This window comes from Myotis daubentonii, chromosome 14 (genome assembly GCF_963259705.1).
Source record: "Myotis daubentonii chromosome 14, mMyoDau2.1, whole genome shotgun sequence".
NCBI classification, from domain to species: Eukaryota; Metazoa; Chordata; class Mammalia; order Chiroptera; family Vespertilionidae; genus Myotis; species Myotis daubentonii.
In genome coordinates this window covers 55,595,613-55,613,320 of record NC_081853.1, presented here as the reverse complement: position 1 = coordinate 55,613,320, position 17,708 = coordinate 55,595,613, and positions in this window count along the sequence as shown.

The following is a 17,708-nucleotide window of genomic DNA, read 5'->3' as shown; positions in this document are numbered from 1 at the left end:
TCAGTCTCCTAGATAAATCCAACAAGTTCAATGGGACATGCAGACGCTCTGCTCCCTGAAGCCCAGCATAGGATACGTGGATGGGCACAGATAAAGAGGTAGCTTTCAGAAGAAAAGTCTGGGTGTTTAGCTGAGTGTTGGCAGAGCCAATTAGCTTTTTGTGTTTAAAAATAAAAATAGATTTAGAGTGTGAATGTGTCTGAGCGGTCAGTGGCATCGAATGTGAGAACCTGGTACGTGAGAGATCTAAACACGCCACCCGAGACCACAGTGTGCGTGGTGCTACAGCTAATGTCTGCGAGTCACTTGCTCCATGTTCCTTTCCGCAGTCAGGGAATGGCAGACATTATAATCAGGCTTCTTGTTGATGAGATCCTGGGAAGATGAGCTCCAGATGAATTTCATCTGTCTAATGCAGATTTTACGATGAAGGCATTATGAAAACTGCCACCCGGTGTGGGCCACTCGGAGAAGATGTGGCATGGAAACAGAGAGCCCCTGCCTGCTCTGCCAGGGCTGCCATGTGAGGACAGGACGGCCCGGGTGTGAGAGTCCGCCAGGCTTTCCAACTTCAATTAACCTCGCTTACCCAGGGAGCCACAGAGAAAGAAACGCGCATTAATATCTGTTGCGAAGACACATCTCAGAGTCATTAAGTGCACATTAATAACCCAGGGAATGTATAATTTTGTAGGTGACAGATACTATTTTTACAGCTGCTCTTCAGAGGAAGAATAAGTTTCTCTTCATTAAAGACTAATGACTGACATTACATTTAAGTGTTCGCATTAGATATGCTTCTTTGAATTTAATGATGGGGCAATGAGGCCTCTAATTAAATACTCAAAAATCTCCACGGGGAGAAACAAAACAAATTTATCTGCAATTTAAAAAAATAATGGAATCCATCTGTTACATAATAAAATGTAAGAATTTTGGATATTTAGGCATATTACCATTGTACCTCTGAAAGCTCTTGATATTCTAAATTATTGGCATAACAAAGCAAGCAACATAGTCATGTGTGTTTCATTATATTTTAGTTTTGTTTACACACCTTTAATACTCACTATGGAGTGGCAAGGAATTCCCTACAACCCTTGGATTATTTACTGAATTACTCTTATGGTTGAAATACCCCAAAGTAGCAGCAAATATTTAAGCAATAATTGAAAGAAAAATAATTATAAGATTAAAGACTACTATCTAGAACTTGGATTCTAGCCAGTTTCCTAAATCATGTGATTTTTCTGAATTCTTTTACCCCCAATTTAGACCACAATGTGTCCATTTACCCTGTGCCAGAATTCATTATATACTTATTAAAAATAGAAAATGTAATTAAAGCTATTAAAATTTTAAAAATTTAAGAACAGAAGTAGAATAACATGACTGGATCTTCATAATAAGCCACACTTAGATAAAATAATTTCTTCCTCAGACTCTGTTATTTAAATGGTTTGATAATTTCTGGAAAGCCCAGAGAGAAAGGCAGTTGCTGGTGAGGATAACCGGACTCCGGTAAATCAAGACATCGCTGGGATAGTCACTGAGCTCTCAGATTTGCTCTTAGCTCCTGCTATTGTCTAGTTTGGCTAATGGGCATCATTTTGACAAATATCAAAGCAGAACAAAGCAAAATGTCACTTCTTTAAAAGGGAGAGGAGGAAAATGCCGTGACGGCACGAGGAAGAAGAAACCGACTCCCTCGCAGTCCGTGCTGATGGAGCTGTAACAACACCTCCCAGCAGGCACAGGCCTGGGCGATGGGGGATTAGGCGCGATTAGATGAGCCTGAAGTGGGTGCGGGAGCTGCTGTGAGGCTGCTAATTGTGTGGTTATGTTTACGCGTTGCATGGAACTCGAGTCTGTCATCAGTAGCTGCTTTGACAGTTTTACTGAGAATTCCTGTTTAAAAAGAGCAGAGACTGGAGGCATTTTTCGGCAGCCCAACACAAGAGTGTGGGAAAACAATACTGACCCCAAGTCGAGTTTGGGAAACTGATTCCTGAAGATGTCATAATTTGGGGGCCATTGTGATAAATAAGGAAGAATCTTTATATATATATATATATTATTGATTTTTTACAGAGAGGAAGGGAGAGAAATGGAGAGTTAGAAACATCGATGAGAGAGAAACATCTATCAGCTGCCTCCTGCACATCCCCCACTGGGGAAGTGCCCGCAACCCAGGTACATGCCCTTGACCGGAATCGAACCTGGGACCTTTCAGTCCGCAGGCTGACGCTCTATCCACTGAGCCAAACCGGTTTCGGCAATAAGGAAGAATCTTATAGGCTCATGCCTTTGTGAGTAGGAAAGAATTATCTTGAAATATTTTGATGATGAGGGAGGCAAAAAAAATGAAGGATGACTTAAGAGGGAGGTTTTGGCTTTCCACTCATTCTTCCCCCTCCTTCCTCTTCTTTCCTTTTCTTCACTTTTGTTTCCCTTTCCTCTTCTTCCCTTCCTTCCTTTCTTTTTCTTTTTTAAGTCAGGTTTACTGCTCATTCTTTTAGGTTTATTTACCAAGCACCCAGACACTGTATGTTCTGAAGTGAACAAAAGCCATAAAGTTCCCAACTTAGGCGTTTGAAACACTATTACTAAAACTAATATTTAACTAGTCACTTCTTCAAAGTTTGCAACACTCATTTTTTATTTTTAAGGTCAAGAGGTAATATTGTGAGAATAAGAATGACATATAATATCGACAGATAGAGCACTCGCTCCCTTACTATTGAAAATAACATGACTAAACCAATTCCAATTTTAGATTCAGGATCAAGTCTGTTTCTACACAATTTTTACCCAAGGTCATGTGAAGAAACCTGTTTCGCTCAGGCACTGTGGCAAAGGGCAGATCGACATAGAATGTGTAGCCTACATCATATTTAGAATGTGTTTGCTAAAATCGCATGGAGAGATCCATAATGCAGAACAATAACTGATCTGGACAGTGGACAGTGGGTCAGTGTATGTTAAATGCTGACCCCTGCTGGCTGGGAGGGGTGGTGCCATGTAATGCTCCCCAGGGGCCTGCAGGGAAACCACCTGGATGGCCTCTAATGCTCAGCAGTAGCCCCTTCTGATGCCACTCAAGCCAGTGAGGAGGGGCGCCTCCTGGGTCAGGGTGGATGTTAGGCCCTAACTGCAGAGTTGGGGAGCAGCAGCCTTCTTACCCCCTGGGGAGGGGGAGCACCAGATGCCCTGGTACAGTCTGGGGGGTTGGGGGGACCCTCCACCTTGCTGGCGAGGGTGTGCGTGGAGCCGCAGATTCGTCCCTGCTGTTTGGCTGCAGTAGGACAGATCCTGTGTGCCAGTTCTCTGTCTTGCTGACAGCCCTTTCCTGTCCTCTGGGTTTGAGGAGGCTTTATTTTGTGTTGTTGTACTTGCCTCACTTCTTCTCATTTCCAGGTCTGGCCTCTTTGCCTGGAGAAGTCTGGGCCTTTTGAGGCAAAAAGAAAACTCAGAGAGCTCCCCATCCTGCTGACCTTGGGTCCGGAGGTCCCAGCCAGTCTGGCCTATTTTCTCTCCAGCCTCTCGAGTCTCTTGTTTATCATGTAATTAGCAGGATATTAATTATGTGCAACGGGAGGAATCAGGACATGCAGGCCTGTTCTTTCTTCCTGAAAGTGAGTTTATTTTAAAAAACAGTAACTATTCTAATTGCAGCTGGGAGACAAAATGGGATATATTGATATATTAGCCTTTTCTACTATATATTTGAAGATATATTTAAAAATAATAGTATATCCATCTATTTGTGTTTTTTAAAGGTATTGTTCTACAAGGTTTGTTAAGCCTCTATCACTTCGATCTGTAGCTGTGTGTGTGTGTGTTGTGTGCACCCTCATATCTCCCTTGTTATTATTGTTCTTTCTGCACAAAATTGTTCAAAAGTATCCATGTGAAATGTCCTGATACCTCCAGAAAGAGTAACACTTTAGTTTTATTACACGGACCATGAATCCTTTTATAGCTTCTCTTCTCTTATCACACTGATTTTCTATGTCATTTCTCTTTGGGCACATGGAAGGCACATTCAATGAAAAAATGCCTACTATATTCTCTAGTTATCCTTCATATAACTTGCAGTTATTTTTCTAATTGTATCTATTTTTTCCTACCATATTGTTTGCATCTAATAGTCTAGTTTATTTTGGTTAAAATCAAGGCGTTGCTCTGGCCTAAGAGAAATGTGGAAATGAAAGGAGACGCTGGGCAAGCGAATGGTAGCTGTGAAGGAATGGAAGCAGCCGGGCCTGTCCTGCCTGCTGCGCGTCTCTGCATCGAGGCTGCCTGGCCAGTTTCACTGGCACACGGTCCCTCTCCACAGTCATCCGGCTGCTTTCACACCACAGCAGCCAAGGTGAGTGGTTACATCCGAGACCTAAGGAACCTGCATCTGAAATATTTACCACCTGCTCCTTCCCAGAAGGAGTTGGCAGGTCCCTGCTTTGACAATTCTAATTAATAAGATCTTAGAGAAATAAAGTGAAGACATGCCATTCCATTGTTCCTGAAGGATCCCTGACGCTCACATACGGTAAGAGATTTAGTGCTAGGAGGAGAACGTCAGCCTGATGCGATTCCACGTCGCGGGAAGTCGCGGGGAGGGCGTCTTAGCCACGGCCCACGCAGGAGGCCAGAGAACATCTTCTCAGCACTTTGCTTTGGCTTTTGTGGAACATCTCCCCTCGGGTTCGTTCTGGTCTGGCGGTCCTTCACGCCTATCAGTCACTGCACGTCGTGCCAGAAATCGGGGTGCTATCTCAGTCCTCTTCCTCGGCAGCTGTACCCCTACAACGACTTCATTTAACATGCACTCCAGTGAGAACGACGTGTGCCCAGCCCACCCTTCCCTTTTCAGACCTTGCACGCTTCATTGCTCACTAGGCTTCGCACACGATGGGCTTTAAGGCAGGAGACTGAACAGGTTGCAGACGGAGCTCCGAGCCCTGAGCTCCTGGTTCTCTGCTCTCTGCTCGTGGAGGCCCCACTGGCTGGCACACGGGTGGGCCGAAGACTAAGGGTCATCTTTGTCTCAGGCTCGTCAGCTTCATGCTTACATTCTGGTCATGTTATCGATGTTGGTGTGTTTGAATCTGCCTGTGGTGTCCTTCCCTGAGTGTTTCTCCTTTGAATCTTCTGGAAAATTCACAACAGTGACCGCTTCAAGGCCTTTCTTCTTCTTTCTCTACTTTCCTTTTGGGATCTCTACTTATTCTAGTCTCCTTGCTGTTGTCATAGTTTCCATTTCATATTCTCTCTTTGATCCATCTTATAGTTCAAGATCCTTTCTTCTACAACATGTAATCTGATGTGTGAAGATTATAAAGATTTTAAAGCTGTGTTCTTCCTTTGAGAAGTTAATAACCAAGCTTATCGGTGCTCATATTCCAGGACTGAGACTGGATGCTTTTCCCTGAAGAAGCCTTCTCTGGTCTTTACTATATTTCAGGAGTCTCCATTCCATGTACTCAAATGGTTACGTTTCTTTTCTTCAGTCTGGGATTCTTTGACCACCAGTGTGATAATCGGTTTAATATACAGCCACTAGCACCCCCCCCAACTTTATGCCCCTTGAGAGCAGAGGAGCAGAACCCAGTTCTAATTCATGACTGACCCCAAATCCAGCCCCATGAAGTCTGACCAATGTGTTAGGAAGTCGTTTGATTGTTTCTCATTGGTTGAGGGAAGATTCCTCTTGTATTGAGTGACTATTATTAGTTGTGCATAGTTGCAACTATATGAAAACTAAATATATTAAATCTAAAGCATATTTTATTCTGAGTTTGGCCAAGACAACAATTTGGAAAAAATATTCATGTTTATTTCCCATGACCCCTGACACAACTTGAATTAAAAAGAGAAAAAGAAATGGAGAAACTGAGAGTGCTGTTTAATGAGAAAATTTAGAAGAGAAGACTCACTCCATTAGACAGAACCTAAATATATTATCACATAGATATAGCAATGGATTCAAGACCATCTGTTCTGCCATCTAAAGCTAATTAAAAAAACCCCACACAACTCGGAGCAATTAAGAAACAACCATCAGCCTACAGTCTGACTCAAGAATGATTTGATAATAAAAACTATAGGTATTACAAATACACTGAATTAGGAAGTACCTAAGTAAAAGTTGTTTTTTGTTTTGTTTTAATTTAAGAGAGGAAGGGAGAGGGAGAGAGAGATAGAAATATCAATGATGAGAGAGAATCATTGATGGGCTGCCTCCTGCACGCCCCACACTGGGGACTGAGCCCGCAACACGGACATGTGCCCTGACCAAGAATTGAACCGTGACCCCTTGGTCCACAGGTCGATGTTCAACCACTGAGCTACACCAGCCAAGCAAAGTTACAACTCATTAGAGTGCAGTGGAAAGTGGGGAGCACGGTGCACAGGTACTAATGGGAACATCACCGAGGCTGTGGTTACCTGCAGCATCCTAGTCCATGATGAGTATACCTGCCTAGGAAAGCTCAGCATGTAATTCTAATCTTCTTAGAAAAGCTCCCAACACACTTCTGGACTATTACATACTAGCCTAGGTAACTGAAAAGTAGAAAAGCACTTATGCTAGAGACCTGATTTTTATTCCAGGAATAAGAATACTCAATAGATCCATGGTGATTTTTTAAATGAACGAACAGAGTTGCTGGAACTTCTATCGATGCTTTGTGTCTGGCTTTTCGTTTAGTGCAGTACTTTTCCATCTGTTCCATGTACTTATTATCTAAAGTCTCACAAGGTATTTTGTGTATCGCATAAACGCATATTTTCTAAAACCTGAGAGTGAATAAAGCAGGTGGGACTAGCCTCACTTGACAGATGAAGAAATTGACACTTTGATTAGATAATAAGTTTAAGGTTGCATACATGGATCATAATTTCATTATGACTCTTAAGTCCACTCGCTTTCCTACTGCACTGCCTTTTCTATTTATCAGATAATTAGCATGCTTATATACACTTAATGTTACTCATTGGAGTAATATTATGGAAAGATTCTTTTCTGAAGAACAAATGGCATTAAGTCCTCTAACCAACTAGGAGAGAGCTGAGCTCTGCTTCCACAAACTGCTGAAGTGATAGCCACGTGGTTTTCACATAAATCATGTGGTCTGAGGGCGGAGTCTGCGGCGTAGGAAAAGGGAGTCATGCATGTCGGAGGCTGCAGTATATGGAAGCAAATAGGAAAAGTCTCCCCTCCACCCCTTCCCTGATCCTCCCCAACACGACTGCCCCTCCTCAGCCTGCACCCATGGGGGCAGTGCCCAGGGCTCTGGGAGGGTTGAGAGCCTCCTTGGAAAACTATGCACAATGTCCTGTAGAACCACCAGCCTGGGAGAATCTGTAAATAATGTGGAAGATGACTTACAATCGCAATGGAACCACGTGTTGTGACATCATAAAGGGATAAGGCAAAAGTTGATCATCTAATAGTAGTCATACAAACTCTTACCTTCATAATTAAGTACACAAAAATACCAAGTTTGGGTCAATATGATGCTAGGCTGTGGAATATACAATATAAACTAAAATCAACGCAGAACTATACTTTTAGGAGCTCATCAAGGAGTTAGCGTAATTCCTTTTGTTTAGTATCTGACCCTAAAAACAAACAGCACTGTTAGGGCTCAGATCAACCCGAATGGGAAAAACCAACCGTGATGTTTTCGTCTCTGTGTTTGTAACTAAACCACAGGCTTCCATCTGGCTGGGTGTCCCTGGGCCGTCTCTGCAAGCTCCTCTCTAACATACCTATTATGATCCAGGAAAGCTCACTACATCGCCCTAAATGAAGACTGACAGACAACCTATTGCTAGAAAATGAGCGGAACTTCCACTAACTACTGAGCTGATGGAACCGGACAGAAGGAGAAATGGTGCTCGGAGAAAGAGGCAGCCTCACACCCAGGAAGACAGGAAGATGTCCACCTAAGTCTCCTCTCTCTCTTTCTTACACAGGCTGCTCTCCATATCTAATCTCTAGGATCCCAGCCAGCCACTCCCCTTGTCCTGTGGGTTGCTGCTTTCACAGGTAATCTCGGGAATGTCTGCGTCTCCTTCCTCAGAAGCACATGCTGGCGTGGCGGCCGGGCTCTGAGCGCGGCTGTGTCCTGGAGAACACCTCTCAGAGGAGCAGCGCAGGGTGGCTCCCGGCAGAGGCTAGGGAGGATCCACGCAGTGGATGTTCCCGTGTGGCCTTGATCTAAAGGTGAGAGCGCCAGGGTGTGGGATGAAAGGCACCCTCTGACTTTCATCAGGGAGGACCCTGGGAGCTGGGCTGGGAACTGTGCACGCCAATTCACTTTGCACGTACAGATCTGAGAAGATGATTAGCTATTGCATCAAGTGGACAGCAACTGGGGCCAAGGGCAGGCTGCTAAACGGTGAGCACTGTAACCAGGATAGATCTCCATTCCTACCAGGAGGAAAACCAAACAACACGGGCCCTGTGAAAACCTAGCTGCCCTTCAGGGAGGGGAAACAGCGTATCCCTATGAAGGCTCATTTGGAGAACATTTTAAAAAGTGGTTTGTCAAAGAAACCAGAAGAAAATGTTAAAATATTTCAGCTGGAATCAAACCCCAAAATGCAAGAGAAATGGTCTGTGTGCATAACTGAGCAGCTAGTATTGAGAGTCAATGGGATTCAGTATAAAACGGGGGCTGGACTGGAAATAAAGCAAGATGTGACACACAGGCCAGGGCTGGCAGGTGAAGGAGCTGGTCAAAATAAAAGACAGCGAACTACATTGAGAAGACACTTAAAATTTGCCTCTGAGTCAGTAAAGATAAGAACTAAGTCACATTTGCATGAGGACAGTTCCGTCAATGACAGAACCCATGCACCACAGGGGTCCTACAAGGTAACACAGACTCTGAAAAAGTCCCATGGCTAGTGATGCATTAGCCTTGGTAACCTAGGACCGTGGTTGGCAAACTGCGGCTCCGGAGCCACATGCGGCTCTTTGGCCCCTTGAGTGTGGCTCTTCCTAAGCCGTAGGAGTACCCTAATTAAGTTAATAACAATGTACCTACCTATATAGTGTAAGTTTAAAAAATTTGGCTCTCAAAAGAAATTTCAATCATTGTACTGCTGATATTTGGCTCTGTTGACTAATGAGTTTGCCGACCACCGAAGGTCCTAGGAGCGCATGCATCCCTCCTGTGTTTGTGGTGTTGCTGATGTAAACAAACTCACTTTGCTGCCAGTCACATAAAAAAGCAGCACCTACAATTATGTACAGCACATAATACTTGATAATGATAATAACTATGTTACTCCTTTATGCATTTACTACACTATACTTTTTATTATTATTTTAGAATTGATTCTTTCTACTTATATATAAAAAAGTTTGTTTTAAAGCAGTAGCCATGTTAGCTGGCATCACCTGGCACACCTCCTGTTTCCTCTACAATTTACACCTTGTTGCACTCCACCATTTAACCAGAGAAAGGCCACCGTTAGCATTCAATGCTAATTACGTGATGAATGGACATAGACACTCTTTATTGTAGTTACCTCTGGCATCTGACTTCTGATTGAAGGAGCCTCCTAAATGTTAGCTAACCACCTGAAGACTGTATTTCTCATTTGGGTAAGTCTAAACCAGGGGTGGGCAAACTTTTTGACTCAAGGGCCACAATGGGTTCTTAAACTGGACCGGAGGGCCGGAACAAAAGCATGGATGGAGTGTTTGTGTGAACTAATATAAATTCAAAGTAAACATCATTACATAAAAGGGTACGGTCTTTTTTTTTTTTTTTAGTTTTATTCATTTCAAATGGGCTGGATCTGGCCCGCAGGCCGTAGTTTGCCCACGGCTGGTCTAAACACACACACACACACACACACACACACACACACACACACACACACAGAGTCTATGTTTAAGTAAGTTAACATACAGAGAGTTAACCAATCAGAAGGCACAGTGATTCAAATAAGGCTGCATTATCCATTATGACAAGTAGCTTGAATTCTAACAAACATCTTACTTGTGGTCATAGCGCTCTCTCATCTTGCTTTTTGGAAAGTACTTGGATGTTGGCAGCCAGCAATTAGTTATGTTAAAGCCTAAAACTTCCATCTTCAATTGATCTCCCTGTTTCGGAGGATGATCATTTATAAAATCATAAAGGACTTCCTATAATTTATCTAATGAATTTTCAGCTGAACTCCGATAAGCTTAACACAGTAGAATATTATGTAGCATAATTGAATTAAAACTAAAACAAATTTTAAAAACTCCATAAACTAGGCAAACATGAAAATTTGCCCAGAAAATATAATTTAGTTCATTCAGTTTACTTCAGTGTTTGAAGGGATGGGCTCTCTGTGGGAGAAATGTTTGGGGAGCAAGTTCTGAAGTTTCTTATTAGACGCTATGAATTCCTGACCCACAAACATTAAAGGCTTCATAGCTCCTGCCAAGCTTCCACGAGGAGGCCATTGCGTTCAGCATTCAGTAACTCGCATGCGGTGTGACGCAGGCTTTAAAGAAATCCATTCTACTTTCAGAACGGAATTATGCCTGAGTGTGACCTTCAGCTGTCCCTCTGCGTAGCTCTGTGTCCTTAGGAACTTCCTTGGGGCTTCCTAACTTTTAAGATATTTCCAATCAATATTAGTGGCAACTTACACTTGATGATGGCTTACTCGAGGAACTTGCCCTTATTTATTATTTGGTTTCACTCAAAATCACTACAGATTAGCAAACTGAGGTCCAAAGAAGAGTCAAAGGCCCCATGGCTGGAAAGTGGGGGATCTGGGATTGGAGCACATAGAATGTCCCAGAAACTGTGCGTCTGAAGCTGTTTTATATGAACCCTGATATATGCCAAACCACACTGAGAGGCAGAGTCTTGTTTTTACTACATCCCTTTAATTACTGAACTAACAGTAGGTTTGCAGGAGTTGAGAGATTGAATGGATTTACATTTGAGTAGAATGGTGCAAACCCCCACTGGCTGGGAAGATGAGGTGATTTCACAATTTTATATAGATATAGATATTTATATACACATAGATATAGACATAGATATAGCCATATAGATCTCAGAGAGGAAGGGAGAGAGATAGAAACATCAATGATGACAGAGAAGCAGTGATTGACTACCTCCTGCATGCCCCACACTGGGAATCAAGCCTGCAACCCAGGCATATGTCCGGACTGGGAATTGAACCGTAACCTCCTGGTTCATAGGCTGATGCTTAACCACTGAGCCACGCTGGCCGGGCTGATTTCACAACCTTGAATACAGAGTGAACAGGGTTGACTTTGCTTAGTGTGCTTCCTCCTACCTTCCTCCTGCAGATTCAGGCAAATTGTGCTGATCCTTTTCATCTCTCATCTGGCCTTGGGTTCCATAGGTGGGGCATCCCAGCATCCCTGTGTGATTAGAACACAATTACTCCCCAGCTGACATTCCTTCAGTGCAGAGAAGTGGTCGCCAACCTTTCAGATCTCACGGACCACCTCTGGTCCAAGGACCATCGGTTGGCAACCACTGGTCTAGAGCTCTATGTCCAAATGGCTGTTATTCTGGGCATTTCTTAATGAGAGATGAGCACCATTTTTAAGGGGCTAAGGTTACATCAGGGCAGCCAAGATCTGTACTCTATGCTGGAGTCAGAACCCAGCTCATTCAGTAGGTGGCGCCCTTCCCTTCTACTGCACATCTTAAAAGGAAGCCCTGACATAACATTGGGGAGACTGCTACTGGTGCCATTTTCCAGGGACAATTGTCTAATACTCAACTATTTGTCTTTATTCTATTCCCTTAATAGCATTATTAAATTTTAAAAAATAGGCCATTTACCAAATTGTCTCTAAAATCCAACCAAAATTATTGACTCTATACTTCTGTCTAGTTTATACCATCATAAAAAATATATGACATGCTCCACCTCCAAGTAGCTATTTCAGTTATTAAATACTTAATAACATATGTTGAGAGCATCTCTATAGAAAATGTAATTGCAATAACATTGAATTCTCAAATGAGGACTGAACAATTTTCTTTCTGAGCCTTTCCATTTTGCACATCATAAATGGCCATCTCTTGCTTTTGAGTTACACAAGAATAATATCTTGGATAATAGCCATCACTATTAATTAAGAACCACCTAACCACCGTGTTCTACATGCCTGGGGCAGGTGATTTACATAGTCACCTATGAGGTCTTGCCTGTTGGTGAACTTTATACATATGTTGGGTCTGTGGTGAGCTTGTTACAGGGCACATCTAGGCTCCGCCCACCCCTCCTGAACTCCTGGGGTCAGGAGTTTGCACAAAGGCTGCCAGAGTCTCAGGAGCCCTGCAGTAGTTTCAGGAGGCCAATCAGCACAAACTGGAGAAACACAGTGGAGGGACCCTTCTCCACGAGGTGCTAAACCTTTTGTCTTGTTTCCAAGTGAAGACTGGGATTAACCTGCAATACTCCATGTGCTTCTAATACCTGTTTCATAAGAGAGTGAATATATGAATCACTTCCTTTTCAACTCCTAAGTAGATCTGTGACTTTGATGTGTATAAAACATGGGATTTTATCATGTTTTGAATATAAAGCTCTTTTTCTTTTTTGTAAAAGATTCCACTTTGAAGCCCTTGGAATGAATGAATATATATATTACTTAATATATATATTAAGGGCCCAGTGCACAAAGATTTGTGCACTGGGGGTGGGTCCCTCAGCCCTACCTGCACCCTCTCCAATCTGGGAGTTTCTGTCTGTCTTTGCAATCATATGAGAGAATTGTCTGAGACCCCCCAACCCAGTTTGGTTTGTTGCTCACAGAATAATAGAGGCATTTTTTTTCTTTGCTTCATTGGTGGAGATTTCCTGAAAGTTTTAGGATATCTTCCCTTTAATTTTTCCTAGACACTCTGATTTTACTTATGTCTCTCACCTTTGCTTTCCCTCCATCCCCCACCGCAACAGTAACTTGCTCCAGGCTCACTTTGCTCTAGTGTCTAGGAGATCCGTCTGCCACCAGAACTATGATTCCCAGCATTGCTGGTGCTCCCTGCACTCTGGGATTCCGCTTCCGGTCCTGGGGCTTCCACCAGAACTACTATTCCCAGAATTCCTGGTGCTCCCTGAGCTCTTGATTTTCCCTTCCTGCTCTGTGTCTAATCCCATGGCCTCTCACTCTGCCAAGTTCCCCAAGCTGCACCACTCTGTTGGCTCTCCTGCTCTGCTCTCCATCCGGTGGCTTGGGGGGACGTGGCTCCCTCGGTTGCTGTGAGCGACCAAGGGAGCCATGTCCCCCCAAGCTGCCAGCTCTCCTGCTCTGCTCTCTGCCTGGTGCCTGTGTATGCAAATTAACCCGCCACCTTTGCAGGGTTAATTTGCATACTCACTCCTGATTGGCTGGTGAGTGTGGTGGAGGGATGGTCAATTTACATGTTTCTCTTTTAAAATACACACACACACCCACACAATTCTAAAAGTAACCAATTCACCAAATTGTCTCTAAAATCCAACCAAATTGACACACACACACACACACACACACACACACACATACATCCTATGACTTTAGAATATGTCAATAATCTACAAAGGTAGATGAGAATGATCTAAACAATTACTCATCTTTTCTGTGGTGAAAATTAAAACATTTTATTTGCTGCATTTGACTTAACCAAACAAGTCCATCAAAATTTACAATTTTACTGTACAATAAGTGCATTGGATAATATATAGATAATATGTAGATCTCAGAGAGGAAGGGAGAGAGAGAGATAGAAACAAAATTGAACAAAAATGTTTGATTCTAAGTCTTTCAAATATATAATTAATTTAGAAATAATGATAATACATGGACAGGTACTGCTTCCATAGTTGAGATAAAATCAAGTCACTAAGTGCAGATTTATGGAGGATTTGACATGCCATTGGATGGTTTCAGATACTGTGAAGAACAAACTTGGGCTTAGTTTTTCTCCTCTAGGATAATTCCTTCTTGTAACCTGGTATACAGAGCTCTCAGAGATGTTTGATCATTTCCTCCTGAGGTAGAGCCAAAGATCTTGGGAGCTTTACAGTGAAAAATGGGCTCAGGGGCAGTTGAAAACTAAAGAACAAGAGAAATTGCTGTAAATTTGTTGCTGGCAACACGTAGGCATCTTCTTTCATATCCCACTGAGAGAGGAATGTGTGCTTACACATGTTTTGAATATAAATTAAGCCTACAGGGGTAAATATAGCCTAGTATTTTTATTATGCTTACCTTGATAGTATATTAGATGATATTAAAATAGCACACATTCACAGAATATACAGTAAGTGTCTCCAACCCAATAAAACTTGGGAAGGGAGATGATGCCATGATATGTACACCTGATCCAGGCTCAATTAATTTTTGTTTGAACTGCAATGTATTATACGTCTGACAGTATAGTTACTGGGCAGTGACATACTGAAAGTCATTAGTGATAACATGTAGCTCTACTCATTGTGGGATTAATCTAAGCTCCATAAACAACTAAATCGATGATGGTGTATTTATAACTTCATATATAATGAAGCAAGAGTAGCAGAGAAGGAAAGCACCCACTAACTGGCGACAGCATTAACAGCTTAATGATAACAATGTCTCCTTCATAATGGATGGAATTCCAGCTTTTCTTGTTCAAAATGTGGCCAAAGTTCTTAAACAATACTGAATGAGTCTTCAATAATAAGCTCAAGCTATGCTGATTTAATTTTTATTTTTCAATTACAGTTGAATTCACTACTATTTTATGTTACTTTTAGGTGTGCACCGAGTTTTTAGACAGTCATATAACTTAATAAATCTAGTACCCACCAGGCACCATACACAGTTATTAAATACTAGAAGCCCAGTGCACGAAATTCGTGCACGGGGGAAAGGGGGGCCCTCAGCCCAGCCTGCACCCTCTCCAATCCAGGACCCCTCGGGGGATGTCTGACTGTGGGATCGGGCCTAAACCAGCAGTTGGACATCCCTCTCGCAATCCAGGACCACTGTCTCCTAACCACTCACCTGCCTGCCTGCCTGATTGCCCCTAACTGCCTCTGCCTGCTGGCTTCATGTTCCTAACTGCTCCCCTGCCAGCCTGATTGCCCCTAACTGCCTCTGCCTAGGCCCCTTCCAGTATGGCTTCGTCTGGAAGGACATCCGGAAGATGTCTGGTCAAATTGGCATATTACCCTTTTATTAGTATAGACTGATTATAGTCCCTATGTTGTACTTTACTTTCTGCTATTATTCTGTAACTACCAATCTTCACTTCTCAACCCCTTCATCCTTTTTTATTTAGCCCTCCACCCTGCAATCCCTCTGGCAACCACCAGCTGTTCTCTGTGTCTATCAGTCTGTTTCTGTTTTGTTTCTTCATTTACTAGGTGTACCAGTTAATAATGTGGACTTTTTCCAATAGATGGAGTTACACATATGTTGATATATATGCGATTTGATATGTATGCTATTTTGTTGTATTGACAGCAATCTTCAAAACTTCATATATCAAATTTGCTGAAGGTGTTAACATCACAGATATTTTTATGCTTAAAAATGTCGAGTTCTGTGCCAAAAAAAGAGCATTTGCAGGAAGTTTTAATTCATTACTTTATTTTGAAGAAAAGTGCTGCTGAATACTTCAGGAAGCTTATGGTGAACATGCTCCATCTCAAGATACTTGTGAACGCTGGTTTAAACGCTTTAAAAGTGATGATTTCGATGTGAACGACAAAGAACATCCAGGTCAACCGAAAAAGTTTGAAGACCAACAATTATAAGCATTATTGGATAAAGGTGCATGTCAAACTCAAAAACAACTTGCAGAAAGATTAAATATTGCTCAGCAAACAATTTCTGATTGTTTACAAGCAATGGGAAAGATTTTAAAGGAAGGAAAATGGGTGCCACATCAACTGAACGAAAGACAATTGGAAAACCGAAAAGTTATCAGTAAATTGTTGCTTCAACGGCATGAAAGAAAGTCTTTTTTTCGTCAAATTGTGACTGGTGATGAAAAGTGGATTTTTTTGAGAATCCCAAACGCACAAAATCATGGGTTGATCTAGGGCAACCATCAACATTGACTGCAAGGCCAAATTGCTTTGGAAAGACAATGCTCTGCTTTTGGTGGGATCAGGAAGTGTGGTGTATTATGAGCTTCTAAAACCAGGTGAAACTGTTAATACTGATCACTACTGACAACAAATAATCAATTTGAACCACACTTTGATTGTGAAATGACCAAAATGTGCCAGAAGACACGGCAAAGAAATTTTGCTTCATGATGATGCACCATCACACACTTCAAAACCAGTTAAAGACACATTAAAAGATCTTGCCTGGGAAGCATTAACCCACCCGCCGTATTCATCAGACCTTGCTCCTTCAGATGACCACTTGTTCCGATCAATGGCACACACACTTTCTGAGCAGCACTTTGAAATATACAAAGAAGTGGAAAATTGGGTCTCTGGATGGTTTGCCTCAAAACAAGAAAAGTTCTATTGGGACGGTATCCACAAATTACCTGAAAGATTGGGGGAAATGTGTAGCTAGTGATGGACATTACTTTGAATAAAGCACTTTTGATGTTTCTCTTGGAATTATCGTGTTTTCTTTTATTACAAAATTGCCATTAGTAACCAGTACACCTAGTATTTTGTTCTTTCAAGTCCACACATGGTATTCGTCTTTTTCTGTCTGACTTATTTCACTTAGCATAATACCCGCTAGGTCCATCCATGCTGTCACAAAGATTTCATTCTTTTTTATGGTGGAGGAATAGTCCACTGTGTATAGGCACCCCAGCTTCTTTACCCAGTTATCTATTGATGGACACCTAGGATGCTTCCAGGTTTTGGCTACTGTAAGTAATGTTGCAGTGAATACAGCAGTGTAGCAAAGTTGATTTTATTTTAAGAAAACCAACTCTTAGTTCTACTGAGGAGTGCATTAGGCTACTGGTAAGAACCGCTTAGTGGTGCTGCACCAAGGTGAAAGTCAGTGCAATTACACAGCACTTTCCCCTACAGAACCAAGGGGAGAACTGGCCCCCTTGCTTCCGTGCAGAGCTCACTAAGAGGACAGCACCTTCTGGAATCATCTCTGTCGAGGGAGACGTGAAATGAACACTATAATTAAGACCCGCCAGAATTACATAACGCTGATGACAGTAGGAAGCAGGAGGAAGGGTGTCTTCAGGCGGAATATGGATCGGACCAATGATGGTAGAGCTACTGAACCTGAATGAGTTCAGACCAAAGAAAAGTCAGTTCATTCTGAGATGTGAGGGCTTGAAATGGGCCTGAAGCACCTGAAACATCCAGAAAGGAAAGGAGGGAGGAAGAATCCTGATGATAAATATCATCAATCAATGTGCAGAGGTCAAGGCATATCCAATTACAAATATAAACTATCTTCAAACTTGAAAAATATGGGGGAGATATTATGATAGATACTTAGAGTGATAGGGGCGAGTCTTGAATTACAAAGTTATTTTATCTAGAAACAAGCATCATATTTTTAATGATTTTGGATCCTACCTAAATGAAAACTTCTCCTATGTTCCTAGGATGGTGGAAAGTTTCCTCAAGGTTGTCCAATAGAGCTTTTCATTACAAATAAACATGCCCCTTTCTGTGCAATGGATTAGAATATTCTCCCACACTCCCCAATTTGCTTACATGTACCAAAC